Source organism: Petaurus breviceps, unplaced genomic scaffold (genome assembly GCF_028583685.1).
Source record: "Petaurus breviceps papuanus isolate PSGF00001 unplaced genomic scaffold, PetGlider_PUasm1.0 90919, whole genome shotgun sequence".
Lineage (NCBI taxonomy): Eukaryota > Metazoa > Chordata > Mammalia > Diprotodontia > Petauridae > Petaurus > Petaurus breviceps.
The window spans coordinates 1435042-1453449 of NW_027187378.1; the positions used below are offsets into that span (position 1 = coordinate 1435042).

At 38.7% G+C, this 18408-nt stretch overlaps 1 protein-coding gene and 1 long non-coding RNA gene across 5 annotated transcripts in view; one reads left to right on the top strand and one right to left on the bottom strand.

Moving 5' to 3' along the window:
* Positions 1 to 10328, top strand: part of SLX4IP (SLX4 interacting protein) — a 240625-nt gene extending 230297 nt beyond the window's left edge. For all 4 annotated transcript variants that reach the window (XR_011165949.1, XR_011165950.1, XM_069075417.1 and 1 more), the window contains one exon: positions 22 to 10328. The gene's annotated coding sequence lies outside the window, so the exon portion shown is untranslated. The remainder of the gene's footprint in view (positions 1 to 21) is intronic.
* Positions 1 to 17979, bottom strand: part of LOC138151871 (uncharacterized) — a 44868-nt gene extending 26889 nt beyond the window's left edge. The window contains exons 1-2 of the long non-coding RNA XR_011165952.1: positions 16859 to 17979; positions 15777 to 15881 (exon numbers count right to left, since the gene is read on the bottom strand). This is a non-coding gene — a long non-coding RNA (uncharacterized lncRNA). The remainder of the gene's footprint in view (positions 1 to 15776; positions 15882 to 16858) is intronic.
* Between the last annotated feature and the right edge of the window lie 429 nt (positions 17980 to 18408).

Sequence of the window (18408 nt, forward strand, 5' to 3'; positions counted from 1 at the left end):
AAAACCTTTTTTCTGTTATAGGGTGAAAAATAAAAACAAAGATGAATAACACAAGCAAATTACAAATAAGTAAGAACAAGAAATTTCTATTGCTCATTCACTTCAGACATAGAGGAAAAGTAGAATAAAGATCAAGCTTCATCCATTTCTCCATTTGAAGCAAAATGTTGGTGTATAAAACAGCCAAAAGATTGCCTAAATACAACTGAGAACAACTTGGAACTTCCTGTTAGAGAACTGGAAAATATTAATGAAACAGCCCCAAGATACTAAAAGGCAGCAAAAACCTCATGCTGTGAAGCGGTTAAAGATAAGCCTCGTAGATGGCAAGCCTCTATGTAACAGTGAGCCAATATGGGCAGGTTCAAAACAAAGTCAAAAGGAGATATAGATAGAAGGATGGATGGATGGATAGATAGGGAGGGAAAGAGAGAGAGAGATGTATACGTATATACATGTGTATATATGTGTATATATACATATATGTATATAATGTGTGTCTGTATATGTATGTATATATGGATTAAAGTACAATGCCATCAAAATAGCCACAACTCTGAGGAAACATTTAAGTTCTGAAAGAAAGTACCTTTTGGAAATGACCAATTAATCTTAGGAGAAATGACTGAGCAGGGCAGTGCTACGGATTTTATGCCAATTTTAGAATGGCCCCTACTAGTTTTTTTTTAACTTTTCAAAAAAATATGTATTTGTTTTTAGTTTTCAACATTCATTTCTATAAGTTTTTGAATTCTAAATTTTATCCCCCTTCCTCCATTCCCTGCTCCCCTAAATGATGTTCAATCTTGATATAGCCTCCTAGCTGGTGCTCGAGCAAAACACTTGATCTCCAGACCCTAAGCACTTTCCTTGGCTGTCCTATGTGCCTGGAATACTCTCCCTCCTCATCTCTGCTTCTTAGCTTCCTTCAAGTCCCAACTAAAATCCCTGTAAGATACCCCTTGTTGCTGTTCATCCTTTGAAGAGAACCTGTTATATTGCAAAGTGATGTCTTCACTAGCATGTGAATTGTGAGACAGAGTTGCACAAAGTCAACTTATTTCCACATTAGTCATGTTACAAAGAAGAATTAGAACCAAAAGGAAGAATCATGAGAAGAAACCAAAAAGAGAGAGAGAAAATAGTATGCTTTGATCAGCATTCAGACTTCATAGTTATTTCTCTGGATGTGGAAAGCATTTTCCATCATGAGTCTTTTGGAATTGTCTTAGATCCTTGTATTTCTGAGAAGAGTTAAGTCTATCAAAGTTGGTCATCACACAATGTTGCTGTTACTGTGCACAGTATTTTCATGGTTCTGCTCACTTCACTCAGCATCAGTTCATGTAAGTCTTTCCAGGTTTTTCTGAAGTTCACCTGCTCATCATTTCTACTAGGCTGTTTTTGAAATAAGACTTGACAAAAGCAACATGAGATGAAGAGTTGAACATTTTGGGAAAACTTTTCTGAAGAATTTCTCTTAAGAAAAATAATTTAGGACAGGTTAATCAAATCAACCCAAGCACAAATAGTGAAATGTTGTTATTTATAATATTTGTATCCACAGGTAGAGAAATGTACTAGAGATATCCAGAGAAGCCCATCAAAAAGGGGTGGTGGTGGAGCTAGACATAGACCTAGAAAGATAAAAAGGGTTAAAAACTTAATTTATTAAATAGGGCTATGTGATCATTACAAATGAGACCAATAGTATGTTTGATAGACATGTAAGTACAATGAAAGTGGAGACTGGTTTTGTTTTTAAAGAAAGAAAGTAGCAGGTTTATATCCAAATGAGTATTGTCCTTCAAAGTAGTCGTGTTTAGAATATATACTTAGTTCAGTCTAATCTAACAAACATTTATTAAGTATTCATTGTAAGTCAGGCACTGGGGACATTAAGATAGAAAATGTAAACAGTCCATATCCTCAAAGAGCTTACATTCCAACTGTAATGTTGTGTAATTGGACCTCCAGTTGATGTAATCACAAAAACTAAAAGACAAATAACAAAGGTAATGAAGTATTAATATGCCTAAAGTGTCTAAGTTCTAATATTCCTTTAGGAAATGTGAAAAAAAATAGGTTTTCCTGATTGAGTTGGAAAGGGAGTTTGGCATTGGCTGGGGGAAGACTGGCCAGCGCTCTGAAAAGCCAGATGCCTCAGAGGAGTGTGGTGGAGCCTAATCCCTGGACCTCTGTCAGAGGGCAGTAAGGAGGAGATGATTTCTGTCTCTTCTTTCCTCCCCTCCCCCCATTAGCTATGGCATCTTACACTGGGGCTACCAACAGACTTATCCAAGAGGGAGCAAAGAAGGAGTCAGGGCCAGAAGAAACCCCCCAAGAGAGTGACCTCTGGCAACAGAAAGGGGAACAAACCATATATTCAAGGGAGAATTAGCCCTAGGCAATTAGAAATCAAGCTGAGACTAAGAGTAGACCCTGGGAGTGTAGCTCAGTCACCTGCCTGGCCGAGTCATGACACCATAGGACAGCATATAAGGGTGTCATGGAAAGAGTAAGGACCTCTGAACTTTGAAGTAGAGGAGGTGTGAGGCCCTTTAGTCACCTGAGTTCCCAATGTGTTTGTCTCACTACCAGTGTAGACTTAAGTCTTTGCCCAGTCTTTCCAAGGAAATTGTATATATTTGTGAGACATATTGAGACATTGAGAGATATTTGGGAGAATGTGCCTTAGGTTTAATGAACTCAAGGTGGGGGATAGGGAGATTTTTTTGTAGCTATTGTTCCCACCATGTCATAGATAGCTTTGCTTTGAGTTAACTGAGTCTAATAGCAGTTAAAGATAGGCTCGTTGCAGACTGGTGAGCAAGGCAAGGCAACACATTTATTAAGCACTTACTATATTCCTGGCACTGTGCTAAGCACTGGGGATACAAATATAAGCAAAAAGAAAGATAATCCTTTCTATTAAGGAGCGTGCATTCTAATGGGGGAAGACAACACATAAAAGAGAGGTGAAAAGCTGAGTTTGGGGCAAAGAAGGTACTTGGGGTGGGGTGTCTTGTAGAAGTCCAGAGAGCAATCTGAACATCTAGGAAGGAATGAAGGTTTGGTCTGGGCCCCTGCTCAAAGTGGAGGCAGTGGGTGAAAAGGACCTGCACAAGCAGAGGGACATTCAGGGTGAGAAGACCAGAGGGAGATGGGTTTTCCAGGGTGATGAGGCCCCATGTGCTAAAGGAAGCTCCAGAGATGGTAGCTGAAGCTTGGTGTTGAAGTTTGGAAAGTGAGAAGCACAGCCAGGAGGGAAATGAAGGTATGAGCCCCTCAGAGTGCTCTAGAGCCTTGAGAGATAATAGCTGCTGATAGCTGCTAGATGAAGCAAGTTGGGGAAAGAGGAAGGGAGGTCCCAGAGGAGATGTTATAGAGGGATACCATTGCCCACAATCTATTTGGAATTCTTCTTTTGGAATTTCATAGATAGCTAATTTACAACCCAGACAAGAAAATTAGATTCATTACTTTAGATTCACACTGTTTGGAGGCAATCACTGTTTTGCCTGTTTTGATCACCTACCTTATTAAGATTTAACTGTTGTCCCTCCTCAGGAATCATTGAAGATTTGCCCCCTTTTGAATATAAGCCTGCAGAAGACTGGAAAGGTAGGAGGGGACTAAGTTATGAAGTGTTTTGAATGCCAAACACAGGATTTTGTTTTTGATCTTGGAGGTAATAAGGAGCCACTGGAGTTTATTGGGGAGGTGTGATGGGGCTGGGAGGAAGTTATGTGACATGGTTAGACCTGCACTTTGGGAAAATCACTTCAGTGGTTGAATGGAGGGTGGACTGGATTGGAGAGAGATTTAAGACAGGCAGACCCAAGAGCAGGCTATTATAGTAATCCAGGTGTGAGCTAATGGAGGATTGCATTAGAGTGGAGTAGTGTCAGAGAAGAGAAGGGGGCATCTTTGAGAGATGAGAGTCTGAGAGACTGGAAGGATGATGTAGTACTACAGTAATAGAGAAGGTAAGAGGGGAAGGGTTCAGGAGAAAATATAATGAGTTCCATTTTAGACATGTTGAGTTTAAGATATCTGCTGGATATCCAATGAATAAAATGCCCATACTTCTTGATTCAGAGATCTCACTGCTAAGTTTAGACCCTAAGGAGGGCAAAGGTATAAAGGTCCCACATATGCCAAACTATAATGGCGCTTTTGACAGTATACAAGAACTGAAAATAAAGTAGTTATCCATCTCTTAGGAAGTGGCTAAACAAAGGGTGGCACATGCTTGTATTGGTCTCTTACTCAATAAGAAATTATAAAGATGAAAGATACAGAAAATCACGGGAAGACTTTTATTGACTAAAACAAGAATGAATAAAATCTTTCAGTCATCAGTTACCTAATGAAGTAAGCTGAATCAGTAATGGAATATGCAGTGGGATAACATTAAATGGAAAGAACAACAGCAACAAACCTGAATCCTTTGTAATTATAATGATCAAGGTTAACTACAAATTCTGGTGGCTCCTTATCACCCCCAGGGTCCATTACAAAATCCTGCATTTGCCATTTAAAACCCTGCATAACCTCCCTCCACCCTGGCCCCTTACCTTACTCCTCCATTCAGTAATACTAGCCTCCTTGCTGGTCCTTGAGAAAACACTTGATCTCCAGACCCTAAGCACTTTCCTTGGCTGTCCTACGTGCCTGGAATACTCTCCCTCCTCATCTCTGCTTCTTAGCTTCCTTCAAGTCCCAACTAAAATCCCTGTAAGATACCCCTTGTTGCTGTTCATCCTTTGAAGAGAACCCGTTATATTGCAAAATGATGTCTTGACTATTGTGTGAATTGTGAGGCAGAGTTGCACAAAGTCATCATCCTCACTCTGTCTTCCAAAGTCATTGAAGTCTACTGACAAAACAAAAGTTAGGACAACTGATGATGGCTTGGGATGTGGTGGATGACCTTGGCTTCCTCCATGTCTAACCAAGCTCTAAGCATTCCACAGTGCCTGCTTCAGTCACCTTCATGGCAACTGGAACAAATTGTTCTCATCCACCCATTTCACAGGGGGAGGTCTTCACATACTTTGGGTTGACATTCCTCTAACTCACCAGTGGGTTTGAGGGCTGTCAGTTACTCTTAGTCTGGTTTAGCCCATATGCCAAGATGGTTTTACTAGGGTGTGGCCACTGTGCATGCTACAGCTTCTTGGAGATACAGGTGGGAGTTGAGTGCCAGGTGGACACCAAAGGTGGGAGAGCAGCCATGAAAAGCACTTGGCAAACCCTCACACTGGCGGACTAGTCCTCCCTGAACATTCTATATACCTCTTACTACTAATGCCTTCCTTGGATCTTTCATCTTTATAATTTCTTATTGAGGAGTAAGAGACCATTACAAGCATGTGCCATGCTTTGTTTAGCTATCTCCTAAGAAATGGATAACTATTTTATTTTCAGTTCTTGGATACTATCAAAAGTGCTGTTGTAGTTTGGTATATGGACCTTTCTTTATACCTTTGACCTCCTTAAGGTCCAAGCTTAGCAATGAGATCTCTGAATCAAGAGGTATGAGCATTTTATCTCCCAACTTATCCTGTATAAATTTTCTTTGTACAGAGTCGTTTTCTTGTTGTCTCTTATTAGACTCTGACCTCCCTGAGAGTTGAGGCTTGTCTTTTGCCTTCCTTTGTATCCCGGCACTTAGCACACTGCCACCAGACTGAAACATAGTAGGTGCTAATAAATGCTAATTGACTGAGGAAGAGAGGAGGAAATGTATGTCCCTTCTCTACTTTGCAGAAGTGGGAGACTGTGGGTGTAGAACATTAAATACTCTGTAAGATTCAACTGACACATTGGTTAGGTTCCCTGAATTAACTTTTTTCTCCTTTTTTATTATGAAAAGGAAGTAAGGAAACAAGCATTTATTATGTGCCAGCTACATGGCAGGCACTGTGCTAAGTGTTTTACAGATAGCTCATTTGATCCTAACAGCAACCCTAGAAAGTAGGTGCTTTTATTTATCCTCATTTTATAACTGAGGAAACTGAGGTAGACAAAGGTTACGTGACTTTACCCAGGATCAGTCAATCAACAAACATGTATTAATTGTCTCCTGTGTGCCAGGCACTGAACTAGGTCAGACCCTGTCCTCACGGAGCTCACAATCTAATGGTGGGAACAACAATCAAATATGTATAAACAAGCTATATAAAGAGGAAATAATTAACAGAGAGATGGCACTAAAATTAAGAGGAATCTGGAAAGGCTTTCTGCTGAAAATGGAATTTTAGCTGGGACTTAAAGGAAGCTAGAAAAGGTAGAAGGGGGAGAGGAGGAGAAAGAGCACTCCAGGTATGGAAGACAGCCAGAGAAAACACCTGGAGCCAAGGTATGGTATGTCTTCTTTGAGGAACAGCAAGGAAGCCACTGTCACTAGATTGGAGAATATTATGGCAAGGGATATAATATAAAAAGACTGGAAGGGTACGAGGAGGCTATGAAAGGCTGTGAAAGCCAGAGGATTTTGTATTTGATCCTGGAGGCAATAGAGAGTCACTGGAGTTTATTGGGGGTGGAAGAGGGAGTTGACATAATCAGACCCACATTTGAGGAAAATCACTGTGGTGTCTGACCAGAGGATGGATTGGAGTGGGGAGAGACTTACTGCAGTATTCAAGGCATGAGGTGATTTGGGGCCTGCACAAGAGTGGTAGCAGTATCAGAGAAGAGAAGGGAACCAATTCAAGAGATGTTGCAAAGGTAAAATTGACAGGTGTTGACAACAGCTTGGGCATGGTGAGGTGAAAGATAGAAATGCAGGATGACTCCTAGGTTGCAGGGCCAAAGGATGGGAGGATGGTTTTGCCCTCTACAATACTAAGGAAGGTAGGAGAGAGGGAGAGTTTAGGGTGAAGATAATGAGTTCTGATTTGGACATATTGAACATCCAGTTTGAGATGTCCAAAAGTCGGTTGGAAATGGGAAATTGGAGATGGTAATCAAATCCATGGGAGCTGATAAGACCACCATGTGAAGTAATACAGAGGGAGAAGAAAAGACCTAGCAACAGGATCCTGAAATACACCTATTGTTAGAGGATGTGATCTGCAGGGGAATCCACCAAAGGAGACAGAGAAGGAACAGTCAGATAATAGAACCAGGAGAAAACAGAGCATCAAGGAGCAATGGATCAACACTGTCAGAGGCTGCAGAGAGGTCAGGAAGAATGAGGATTGAAAAAAGGCACTGGTCACACAGCCACTAAGTGTGTGAACTTGGATTTGAACCCATACCTTGCAGACTTTGGGCCTAGTGCTTTACCTACTATGCTACTTAGCTGCTAAGTGCCTGCTTAGTGCCTACTTGGTACTTGGTTATGACAGTATGTGTATCCGGAACAGACTGAAGATGCACCACAAGCTAGGTCCAGGGTTAAAAAGGAGGAAGGGAGGGGGCTGGATTACTTTTGAGAAATTGCAGAGCTCTTCTATTGACCTCCTACCTTCCCATGAAAGCAACAGTCCATGTTTTCAGTAATACTTACCGGTGTTGCTATTTCACAGTACGTATCTTATATTCAATAAACAATTTAATAAAATAAACATTTATTAAGTACCTACCAGGCTTTGTGCTAAGCAGCAAGGATACAAAGAAGGGTAAAGGACAGTCCCTCCTCATGGAACTTACACTCTAAAGGAGGAGACAACAGGGAAACAAATACAAATAGCAAAGCAAGCTATACGCAGGATAAATATGGACTAATTAACAGTACGTCATCTTTCGTATTGTTTCCCCCATTCAGATGTGAGCTCCTTGAGGGAAGGGGCTGTCTATTTACCTTTTTTATATTCCCAGTGTTTAGCATGGTGCCAGGCACATAGTAAGTTGTTAAATACTTGTTGACCGACTGACTAAACCAAAGGCAAGCTACGGGTAGGGCCTAGACACATTCATATCATAGGTAATAAGTAGAGTTGTATGAGAAGTTCTATGACAAGGGAACAGTGCGTTGACCTTAAAATCTCTATTGGACACAAACTGACCACGTGTTCTTGGCCCAGTCTCTTAGCCTCTCAGTGTCCCAGGCAAGTCTTTAAAACAATAATTTGCAGAACAATTGCCAGTTCAGTCCTTAGCTTCCATTTCTGGAATTCCTTGCAATGCTGAAATCACAGACACATACACATACACACAAACCTGGAGCTTTGGCAGAGACCTCCATAATCTTCCAAATGGTATGAAGCAGTTGCTGAAATTGCAAAGGAAACTATTAACTACCCCTTACCCCCACCACTCCCCCCCCCAAAAAAAAGACCCTCTGAATTTCTATTTCTTATTATGGGTTAGGAATAGGGAATTTATTGGAGGTTGGAAAAGGGAAGAAATGAGGAGCCATGATAATAAACTTAGTAACCATAATGATTTTTCACTCCCCTAGAAGAGGTGAGATACCAGGTCTAAGGGTGCCTCTGAGGATCAGCTCCCATATCAGGTTATCATTTTTAGCCCAATCTTAGTCATAGGTGCTACTATCAGTACTTAAACATTCTGCTACCTAGTTGCAAACACAGTCTCAAGCTAAGAGATAAAACAAAAAGCGCTAGTTCTGGAGTTAGAGGTTCTAGGTTCAAAATCTACTGAACTCTGAGAATTAATGCCTGTATAAACATGGATAATCACTTAAGCCCCCTTGGCCTATGTCCAGGGATTGACTGGCTGGATAGTTCTTTCCCTTGTCTAGCTCCCAGCTTCTCCCACCACTTCCTTTCTGTCCTGTCTCTCTTATGTGACAATCTTAATAACAAGCCATATATTAAATTCCTCTTATATGCCAGGCACTACACTGGGTGGTGGGGTTGGCTAGAGAGACAAAAATAAAATAACCCTTGTCCTCAAGAAGCAAATTCTATCAGGGAAAACAACATGTACATGTACTAGTGTATAAAAAGTAAATTAGTAGGTAATGGAAAGCAGCTGAAGGAATCGGGAAAGGCTTCTTTTAAGGAGGGACTCTTTAGGTGAACTTTGGAAGAGGCCAAGGGTTCTAAAGGGTAGTCATGAAGAAGGACAGGGACAAGTGTTTATTAAGCACCTATTATGTGCTAAGCATTATGCTAAGCATTTTACAAGTAATATCTCATTCTACCCTCATCACAGCCCTCAGAGATAGGTTCTATTATGATTTCCATTTTACAGTTGAGGAAACTGAGACAAAAAGAACTTAAATGACCTATCCCATGTTACACAGCTAGTAAATGTATGAGTTTCAATTTGGATTCAGGTCTTCCTGACTCCAGGCCCAGCACTCCAACCATCATTTCACCCTGATGAGGCGGGAATACATTCCAGTTATGTGAGACAGGTAGCACAGAAGCATGGAGATAAGTGTTGAGGGTGAGGAGCAGCAAGGATGGCAATTTGGCTAAAGTGTAGAGCAGGTGAATGGGGAACAAGTCTAAAAAGGTAGGTGGGAGCCCCATTCTGAAATGCCTTAAACACTAAACACAGTAGTTTGTATTTAATCGTAGAGGAAATTCAAGGAGGATCATTTGAGTTAAAGAGCAAAATGGTCAGACCAGTACATTAGGAATATCGTGTGGGCAATCTTAAATTCAATTATATGCTAACATGGAAGGAAAAAAGAATAGAACCAGGTCATTAAAGAGCCAAGTGGAGGATGGGGACAAACTGAAGTCACCATCGGAAAAATGGAATACTTTCTTAGTGTTCTCTGTCACCATAAACCGAGGGGAATAGGAATCCAAGTGCCCTCTGATTTGGGGATAGACATTCAGACAGAATGAAGGAACACCACTAATCCCAACCTGATGAATGAATGTATTCTCACCTCATCAGGGTGGCATGATGGATGCATGATTTTAGAAATTACATAGTTAATGCTTATTGTGAAAAACAATTGGAATATTGACACTGAGTCTTAGGCAATGAATTAAAGATGCTTTCTCACCACTTATGTATTATGAATTAAAACATAAAGTAAATGTAGGTAATCATTTTTTTTTTTACTATTGTACTATCACATGTATTTGAGGAATTTTGCCTTTAAGCATTCTTTCTCCAGATGTCTAAAATACATACTGATCTTTCATTCCTTTAAAAGTAGTGAGTGGTTATGTGATCTTTCTGTAATACAAAAGGGAAAAAATAGATGCAAAGTGTTTTTGTATGTGTGGGTTATGTGTCAGTTTCAAATTTAAAACTGTGAAGAACTAAATGCAAGATATTAATATTTTAGCATCTCAGAATCTGATGGAAGCAATTGCTAAGAACTTGTCATCATGTTCAGTTGATAAGAGAAGAATTCTTAATAAATTTGTTAATGTTTGAAACTTTGAAATACCTGAATTTTATTTAATGCCAGAGGTGATAGGCAAGTAACAATCAGTAAACATTTATTAAGCACCCACGATATGCCAGACACTGTCTTAATAGTCCCTAACCTCAAGCAGCTTATAATCTAGTGGGGAGACAAAATACAAATAAATATATGCAAATCTAGCTACATACAATATAAATAGGAAATAATTAACAGAGAGAAGCTACTGGAATAAAGAGGGAATGGGGAAGGCTTCACCAAACAATCATGTTATTGTTTCATTCGGCGATTTTAAAACCTTACTTTTGGCTTTTATGACCATAAATTACAAATGTCTAAATAGTATTTACATTATTACCTCAAATATTTCTCTGATACTAAATATCATCCAAATATATGTCGTCATTGTAAACTGTAGAAAATCTGATATTCCCCCAAGTACTGAATGTTTTTCATTTACATTTTTAATTCCTTTTGGAATCAAAACACATTTGGAAAATTTGTTTATGATTTCCTCCCTCTTCCCCCCAAAAGTCTAAGATGACGAAAAATCATTATACATTTCCTAGTTCAGTACTGTTTAGCCCTGAATAAAAAAAATAGCACTTTAAAAAGTCTCACTTTTTAGTAACTTCAAGACTTATAATATACTGTATAATATACTGTAGACCAAGAACAAACCCCAAAACTTGAAACATTTTTAGATAGAATTTTAATGTATAGATCAGATATACACACATTTACATGTATGTATACACATGTAATATATGTGTGTTTACATAGCATGCATGCATACATATGACTTATTTAATAGGGCAAAAGATAAAGGAAACATTCACTTCCAAGAGGAGCTTGGAAGGGGGTAAGAGTATTAGAACACTATCTTCTGAGTTTGACTTTTCTGTTTTCTCCAGGTAGGGATGCTTAATTCTTTTTCAGTAGGTTCCACTGCAGTGTCCCCATGCATGCAACACTATTTCCAAGTACTTGGGCAGCTTTTCCAGCCTAGTATGTCTTTTATTCAACATGCACTGACTTGATTTGATAATCATTTTAATTCCTTTTTTCTACTTTTGTGAAATGTCTGTTTGATTTGTCAAGACAAGATACTAATTTTGTTACCAAAACTCTTAGCAGGTTTGAGCATGTGGAGAACCAAGTTTAAAATTATTTCATTTCCTTAAATGTTTTAAGTTCTTCATTCATGCAAAATGATTAAAAGTTCTAGAACAGAATTCTGCCAATTATTCAGCACAGGCAATTTGAACACACATATCATTGAATATTATGATACAATGATATAATTAAATTTTTGAGATATCTGCTAGACACCCCCACTAATTTATTCTGTATCTTAATTTTAATAATACAGGAAGCATTTACAAATAAATGTCAATCCATAGTTTAAGGGGGGGGCATTGGGAGGGAAATGAATAAATTAAATTATCTAATAGTATAGAATCACTGAGTACTGAACTCAGCCACATTCAGATCCATAGCCTTGTTTTATATGATATTGTCATGTACTACCTAACTTCTACATATTAACTTCCTTTTTGATAACATTCTAACTTTTACTTAAATAATAATCAGTAAAATAATTGTTGGCTAGAGAGCAGATGGTAAAAGGTCTAAAGGTGATATTGTTATATCTGTCACATATCCCCAGTGTCTTATTTTAATTTCTCCTCAATCAAATTATAAAGTCAAACAGTACAATAGTGATTGCCAGAATTCCTGCTTCAAATTGACCTTATTATCTGGGGGAGGGGATTTTTTAAACTGAAAAGTTTAGGTTTTTTTAGGCTCTTTAAATAAAAGAAAAACACCAGTCTAAAAGCAAAAAGAGTCTGTGCCTGCTTAGGAGGTAGAACGATCACGAAGAAGGAAATGATCTTGCTTTATGAATAAAAACTCAAATTGATTTAAAATTAAAGCAATGAATTGGCATACTCATATGTTCAAAAGTAAATGAAAATTAAGATAGGCTGTAGAGGAAAAGTATTTTTTTTTAATGTACTATTTGCAAATAAAAATTTTGCATTTTTGTTTAAACAATCATTTTTTGTTTTTCCTTTAAGCAATGATGGAAATGTTGAATAAGTATTTCCTTGACCAAAATAATTGCAGGATCTTTAGATTTAAACCATAGCTGATATATTTTAGAAGAAAGGATTTCAGTTTGTGACTCAACAGACTCACAGAGCATCATTTCTTCTTGAAATGTTGATCCATTTACTAATGCATCCTGGAGTTATCTAAGGTACCTGTTATAATTCAGTAAGGCAAAAATCTGTGTCTGTGTGACCTTGTCTAAAGTATCCCATTCTATAGAATAAACATTTCCCACCTGAACCCTTCCATCATTAGCCCTCCATCATCAAAGCCTTAAGCTACATCTCAATCCCACCTTACATTGCTTCTTTCAAACTTCCTTTCAGTCATTTGTAAATAAATGACTAAAGGTGATCTTATGTCTGTAATATATATATATATATATATAAGTTCTCCACATATATGTGTGTATACATATGTATGTATATGCATATATATATATTTAGATAGCGTGTCTGAGGATTTTTACCATTTGATCCATTAACTTCTAAATAGAAAGATAACTATTTCAACATAACTGGTTACTTTTGTAATTCTATCTTATTCACTTAAGAACATCATTCTTAGGGGCGGCTAGGTGGTGCAGGGAATAGGCCCTGGAGTCAGGAGGACCTGAGTTCAAATCCGAACTCAGACACTTAACACTAGCCACATGACCTTGGGCAAGTCACTTAACCCCAACTGCCCTCCAAAAAAAAAAAACATCATTCTTGTGAAGAGGTCCATAGGCTTCACCAGACTTGCCAAAGGAGTCCGTGGCACACTAGAAGATTAAGAACTGCTGATCTGATTTGCTCCCACCTTCCGTTTATAGATGAGGAACCTGACACCCAAGGTCAAACAGGTAGTAAGTAGCCAAACAGGGATTTATTTGAAGTTAAAACCTCTGACTCCAGACCCAGCCCTCTTTCTAGTATACCACAGAATGGTGAGATTACAGAGATATGAGGGAAATAATCCCTCCATTAACTGCTGCCAGTATATTTAGAGGACAAATGCAATTTTTAAAATATGTTTTATATTTGCTTGTTTTGTATGAGGGCTCTCTCATAGTAGTCACCTGATTTAGAAGCTGAGAAGGACCATTTCAGCATATTAAAGGGGAATCTACATACAGATTTTATGAAAGAATTCTGTTGGGAGTCAAGAGAATTGGGTTCTAGCCTCTACTCTGCTACTCACTATTGTTGTCACATTGGACAAATAAATTCACCCTTCTCTGGGTCTCATTTTCTTCAACTGTCAAATGTTGGTATTGGACTAGATGGCCCCTACAATCACTTTCTAGCTCTAGCAGTCTATAATTCTAAACTCCACCCTTGGATTCCATAAAATCCTGCTCAGGGTAATTATTCCTCTTCTCTCATTCTCCATTTGTGAAATTAAGATGAAAACAAAGCATTTACAAGCCCATGCTGCTAGTTCTTGAGAAGAAAGGAACTGTGCAAATCAAAGGCTTTTTTTTAAATGACCTGAAGTGTAAAGATCTTTTTGAAGGGAAGGGGGAGGTAAGAAGGAAAGGTTCATTTAGAATAACATTTTAATTAGGTAGAATTCCCTCCTCCCCCCCCCCATTTTCCTCATAAGTGCTGTCTTCCAGATTCTGTGTACTGAAGAAGACCCAGTGTCTTTTGGTAAAGAATTTTGACTGAACCTACCCCCTGACATGGAGGAACTTGATACTTTTATGAATAAGGTGGTTTTTTTTTAAAGCACCTAAGTAATTAACTGGAATTTTTACATAACCCTCTGTGGTTTGCCTTTGATCCACAATCATTAATATCATTAATAGAATATTTTAGAGTACATGTGAGTTTCAAACTAAGTTTTTGGCAAGAGACTGAAAGGAAGTAATGCTTTTAAAATATTTTGGCTTGGGATCTTCATCTTAAGTGACTCTTTGGGAAAACCAGGAGAACTCGACATTCCCATAAGAATTACCTAGGAAGAGATTCTGACTCCTTATTTTTAAATTGGTTGTGTCTTTACACTTACAACCAATATATATTTCACTCCATTTTATCTTGTTACTAAACATAATCTATATAAGTGTCTTCAGAAATTGGCCAGGTTATTAACTGACATGACATTTGTTTCAGGTTTTTCTCTCAGGAATTAGCCCAGAAGAAAATCTCTGCAGGCTTCTGAGGCGTTCAAACCCCAGAAGGCCATGTGTACCCTGGGCGAACAGAGGGCTGACCTATCCAGGGGAAAGGTCAGTGCAGCACACAGGACTAAAAAGGGAGGAAAAAAAAGCAGCTCCCCAGCAGGGACTTTGACTTGCTTGAGGGCAGAAGAGCTTTTGTAAATGAGTTTTCAGTCTCCCACGCTCTCTAACCGGCTACTCCAAACCAATCCAGTTTCTGCTCTAATGTACATTCACCAGCTTTCCTCCTCTCTCACTTTATCTTTATCTGCCACTGACACTTAGGAAGACTGGCAAAACCTTGTTCATGGGAGTGGGGGAGAAGGATAACTTAGATTTTCCCTGGACTTAGGACTTTTTAGATCTTTCTTACAACTTGTAACTGGTGGGAGTAACTATAGGAAATCTTTCCCAAATCCACTATTAATACTTGGGAGGATTAATACCAAGCCCATCCATTCCTGTTGTCAGAGGGAGAAGGTGCCATTGTATATTAGGATGACCTCCAGTTAGAATGTGGGAAACCATGCCCTGGCTTCTGTTAATGTTCCCAGTAGGAGAGACCAAGAAAACCTCTCTAATGAAGCTGGAGTGCATCAGGGCTTGTTAAATGGGGGATGGGAGGGATTGGGGGGCAGTGACTGGGGAGTACTTGTCTTGTGTGCACTCTCTTAAAAATTCTTCCCTAGCAGTGCTTTCTCCAGTGTCATTCTCATCAACACAGTTACCATAAAGATAAAAAGTATAGCCCAAAGATTCCTCTGGGAAGAAGGAGCCTATGACAGCTGGAAAACTATTCTCAAACTCTTCCCTAAGGAAAAGTGCCCCCTCTTCAAACTAGTGAGGGAATTCTACAGAGGTAGATCTTTAAAGATTACAGATAATATATTTTGAGGATAGTAGCACACTCAGGCTGGAAGAACCTGCTTGGTTAGAACCAAAGGTTTTAGATGAAAATGATGACTAGCTATTTCATATACCTGTGAATTTTCAAAGAGCAATATTGACTTCATTTTTCTATATTTATATTTTTCAGCCTAGCAAAATCATACCGGGTACTAGTAGAGTTTTTTTGCCTCAGGATTTCCTAGACTCTGAACTCTTAATTTTGGTTTCTATATTTCATGTTTGTTAGTGATTCAGATTGGACATTATAATGTCTTATACTAACAATCTAGACTTGAGAGAAATCCTACCTACCTGTTGCAAGCTGGATATGGCTTCCCAGGAGAATTGCCTAGGCCTATTCTCAGGGATCAGGACTTGACCATGAGAGAGCAGTCTAGGTCTGGACTTCAGTTTCATCTGTAAAATGAAAGTGTTAGATTAGATGATCTTTAACATCTCACCTAGTTATGAAGTCCTATAACTTTATTACACTAAAATGCTAAAAATCCTTGCAATTGCCCTTGTGAATCAGGGAGCCCTGGAATTATCTGGGCCTAGTTAACAGCTTTTTCTACATGGATTGTTTAAAAATTATTATTACTAAAAACATTGAGGAAAGGAAGCATCCTGCTTAATCAGTGAGCATAGATGTATGTGTGTAAGTAATGTTTTCATTTGAGGATATCAGGGAATTTCTTGATCATTATATTGTTGAACATCACAAAATATTTTCAGTGAATTAGAAACCAGTTATCACCTATGTTTTATAGAGAGAAAACTGGACTGAAGGCTTATATGTACCTTACTCATAAATCTTCAGGGGGACAGTGTAAGATCAGAAAAAAAACCACTGAGATCACCTTAATAATGGTAGGAAACAAAAGGATTTTATTCGATTTTAATTATTTTGTGTCACAGTATAACAGGATTGGTGAATTTGGTTGGGAGTACAAATTATCATTGATATTTTTGAGACCCTAATACTTCATCCCAATATATTCATTCATTCATATGAATATCATACTGCTTATAAATTGTTAATCTGATTCCCAAATTAACCAAACCTTTTTTATTTCTAAAACAAAATATAATGACTATGCCTGGCTGGGCTGTTGTTGTTGTTGGGGGTTTTGGTTTTGTTTTTTTGTTTTTTGTTTTTTTCAGAAGAAGCTAAATTGTCTTGGGTATTTTATACATGTGTGTATCATGTTTTATATCACCTTCATTTCAAAATATATTTTCCCTCACTTCACCACCAGAACATCCCTTGTAAGGTGTCCATTTTGATAGCTGGAATGGCAGTTTACATTGGAAACTAAATATCATCATATGATCCCCAATTCCTTACCTTTGGTCCTCATATTGAATCAAAGCATGCTTAGGAGAATCCTTACCTTCCCTTCTTTATCTTCTCTCCATCATGGTATAACTGAAGGAGCACTGAACTTAGAGTGAAAAGACCCGGATTCAAATGCTGGCTCTGCTCCTTATTTCCTGTGGAACCAGGAGTGAGACACAACCTTTCTGGGCCTTCCCTTTTCTGTAAAATAAAAAATTCTGTATTTAAAATAAAATAAAATGTTACCTGACCATCTCTAAGATCCTTTCTAACCCCTACTGTCTATGAGTGAAAGTGTGGAAAGAGAAAGTAAAATCTGTTCCTTAGCAAAACATCCTCCAGGGAATATGAAGTGGGACTTTTTAAATGACATATAGCAACTCCAGGCATTCTTGAGTTAAATCTAACTACAACAGCTGCTTAAATCTGTGAGAGTAAGCCTGTAAAGTGCATATGGAGAAGGAAGGTTTAAGCTTTTACTCTGGCTCCCTCAACTCCCTTTTCCTTGTTCCAGTCACATTTTCCTTCCTCTGCCAGAGCATTGCAACCTCCCCCACTCCCAACCCCCAGCCGTCTATTCTGTTTCTCATTTCCAGTCTTTGACAGTGCTTTGTTCCTTGAATAATTTCAAAAGGACTTTTGAAAGCAACACTGAAAATCCAAACAGAGCCCCCAGAAAAGCATCTGATTAGAAATGTCCTGAAGTTTAAGGAACTATCATTTTCTCTCTCTGATATAGGGATGTTCTGAGTCATTCAGCATTGGGGCCTCTGTACATAAAAAAACTTTTGCATAACATTTAAATCCAGACTTCTCTGATGTGATAACTGGTTAAAGATGGTGTCTGTGATATATTTCTGCTCCAGCAGTGTCAGGTGTGAGAGAAGGGGTGAATTGCACAGAGGAGGCAGCCCTCCAGTAAACCTGCAATTATGGAGCTTCTCTGATTGCCACCAAGGGTGTGGAGTGCTCATTCTGGAAGTGGTTTACATGGATCACATTCAAGCAATTTAGTTTTTAGTACTTTTAAATGCTTGGTTGATTCACCAGTGATAACCTGCTAGTAACCTGCTCAAAGGGGGAAGCCAGAGTGCCTAGGGAATGTGAGATTATGCCTAATTAAATTGGAGGTCACCTGAAAACATGGCAAAGCCCATCACTACATATGTAATGGAGCAGTGTAGCTAGAGGAAGAAGTGGGGGGGGGGGGCTTTTTATTTCCTCTTCCTGCAATTCAATTTATACTTCTGTGAAACTAACTAATAGACAATATAAAACAAGAGAACAAGGGGAAACTCTGCAAAGGGCAAAGGCTTAGCCTACTTCAGGGCTGGAAAATACCTTCTTTCCCTCTCCCCCACTACCTTCATGAGACCAGTAAGTAGTGTGGCTGTTGGGCAATCCCTGAAAGGTAGAAAGTCTGCAACTTGGTGTTCCCCATGCAAAGCAGGGAATTTTAGAAGGCTGAATAAAAATCTGTCTACCATTGGGAAGGTATCGCAGGTAGTCAACAGAATTTCAGAGTCAGAGGTTACCTTGGGAAATATCAAGGCTAAACATCTTCTACCTTCTCCCAACACACACAGTAAATGATTTGCATGAAGT